The sequence below is a fragment of the Mustela putorius genome, unplaced genomic scaffold, assembly GCF_011764305.1.
Source record: "Mustela putorius furo isolate JIRA1106 unplaced genomic scaffold, ASM1176430v1.1 tig00004007_pilon_pilon_pilon, whole genome shotgun sequence".
In the NCBI taxonomy this organism is placed as follows: domain Eukaryota; kingdom Metazoa; phylum Chordata; class Mammalia; order Carnivora; family Mustelidae; genus Mustela; species Mustela putorius.
The window spans coordinates 649,815-652,314 of record NW_025422145.1 but is presented as its reverse complement, the minus strand read 5'-3'; the positions used below and the strand labels follow the sequence as shown (position 1 = coordinate 652,314).

At 38.3% G+C, this 2,500-nt stretch overlaps 1 non-coding gene across 1 annotated transcript; it reads left to right on the top strand.

Annotated features, from left to right (window-relative positions):
• Positions 1-388: 388 nt before the first annotated feature.
• TRNAA-AGC lies at positions 389-460 on the top strand. Its single transcript has one exon. It is a non-coding gene; the product is annotated as a tRNA-Ala (tRNA).
• Positions 461-2,500: the final 2,040 nt, after the last annotated feature.

Here is a 2,500-nt window from a genome sequence, read left to right as displayed (position 1 = left end):
GAGGTGGTCCCACTGCTTGGAGGAGCTGGAGGTGTTGTAGATTGGAGAGGCCCTTCTTTTATTTAAGCCTCAGTGTTCCATCTATAAAGTGGGGGCATTGTTGTAGAAAAGTGCTTTTGTTTAACCTTTATTTTCTCTTTTATTTTCCATCTTTGTTTTAAGTAGGCAATGCCTAATGGTAAAATACTCAAGTAGTACAAAAAGCATAGAGAGAGAAGTAAATTCCTTTTATGCCTAACTCCCAGAACATCCCCCTGCACATCCTCTGCATTACCATCCTCCCCCTGTTCCCAAACCTCTTGGCTGTGACTATACCCAGTGTTTTAAGGGAGCACATATCTGATTTGTTTCATGAAAACAGCTTAGAAAAACAGTGTTGTCACCAGGTGGGGATGTAGCTCAGTGGTAGAGCGTATGCTTAGCATGCATGAGGTCTTGGGTTCAATCCCCAGCATCTCCATTCTATTATGTCCTGGCTTGGGGAAATTCTTTTCTTCTCTGTTAGAGCTACACCACATTCCTATAGAATCTGCGCATTAATCATCTTTTCTCCGAGTACTCATGTTTTTTTCCCCGTTATACTGATGACTCTCCTCTGTTTTATTTTTTAATTGACTTTTAATTGGTATATAACACTATATTAGTTTCAGCTATACAAATACAATGATTACATATTTGTGTGTATTGTGAGATTACCATCACAATAAATCTAGTTAACATCTGTCACCATATACAGTTACAAAAAAAATCACTTTTCTTGTGATGAGAACTTTTGTTTGTTATTTTATTTTATTTTTTTAAAGATTTTACTTATTTATTTGACAGAGAGAGATCACAAGTAGGCAGAGAGGCAGGCAGAGAGAGAGGAAGGGAAGCAGGCTCCCCACTGAGCAGAGAGCCTGATGTGGGGCTCGATCCCAAGACCCTGGGATCATGACCTGAGCCGAAGGCAGAGGCTTTAACTCACTGAGCCACTTAGGCGTCCCGAGAACTTTTATTATTATGAATTTTTTTGGGAGTGGGGAGAGGCAGAGAGGGCGGAGAAGGGCAGAGGGAGAGAGATAAGCAGTCTCTACTCACAGTGAGGAGCCTGATGTGGGAATCAAGGGGTGGGGGCTCCACACAGGGCTCAACTTGGGGCTTGATCTCACAGCCCTGTGATGATGACCTGAGCCAATATCAGGAGTCACTTAACTGGCTGAGCCACCCAGGTGCCCCTATAGAACTTTTAAGGTCTGCTCTCTCAGCAACTTTTAAATAGGCAGTACAATATTATTAATGATAGTCACCGTGCTGTACATTACATCCCCGTGACTTATTTATTTTGTAACTGCAAGTTTGTACCTTTTAACTCCCTTCACCCATTTCACTCCCCCACCCCATAGCAACCACCAATCCATTCTGTCTATAAGCTTGTTTTTTTATGGTTCCACATAGAAGTGAAATGATAGGATATTTGTCTTTGTCTGATTTACTTCTTTAGCACAATGCCTGTTCGATCCTGTCACAGATGACAAGATATCCTTCTTTTTTTATTTTAATGGACAAATAATTCCATTGTATATGCAAACCCCACTTTCTTTATCCATTCATCTATTGATGAGCACTTAGGTTGTTTCAATATCTTGGCTGTTGTAAGTAATGCTGCAATGAACGTTTCCATTTTCTTTGCATCAGTACCTAGAAGTTGATTTTTTGGATCATTAATCTTTGGGGGGGAACCTCCAAAATTAAGACTGCAGAAAACACCACTGTTTTTTGTAATGACTACACTAGTTTACAATCCCAGCATTGCACTAGGATTCCCTTTCTCCACATTATTGCCAACAGTTCTTATTTCTTATCTTTTTGATGATAGGCTTCTAAGAGGTGGGAGGTGGTAGGTCACTGTGGTTGATTTACATTTCACTGATGATGAGTGATGTTGAGCATCCTTTCAGCAGTGTACCTGTTGGTCATCTTTCAATTTTTGGGAAAGTGTCTATTGAGATCCTCTGCTGTGTAACCAGTTTGTGTATCTTTCAGAGTTAACCTGTATAACACATGCTACATATGTATATGTACATATGCTACATATGTATATGTTGAATTTAAATATTTTAAAATAGAAACTTACTGTTTAAAAGCAGTTAGTTGTTTTAAATCTGAAGTATGACTTGAGAAAAGAATGATTATTAGTGATTATTAAATGATCACTACTGAAAATAATTTTGCCATTAATCACATACTGTTTTTCACCTTGTAATTTTTTTTCACTTAATAAAATGTCATTAAAGAATGTGATTCTTTCATTGATCTGACTTCTTTTATTTAAATGGTTGTCTAGCAGAGTATCTCACTATATGACTGTACTGTAATTGATTTAACTGGTCTCCTGCTGGGAAATGAGTTATTTCTGATCTTTTGCTGTTGCAGACAATGCTGCAAATGAATAGCCCTGTACTTAAATCTTTTCACACATGTGCAATTAATATCAGTTGGTTAAATTCCTAGGAGTAGA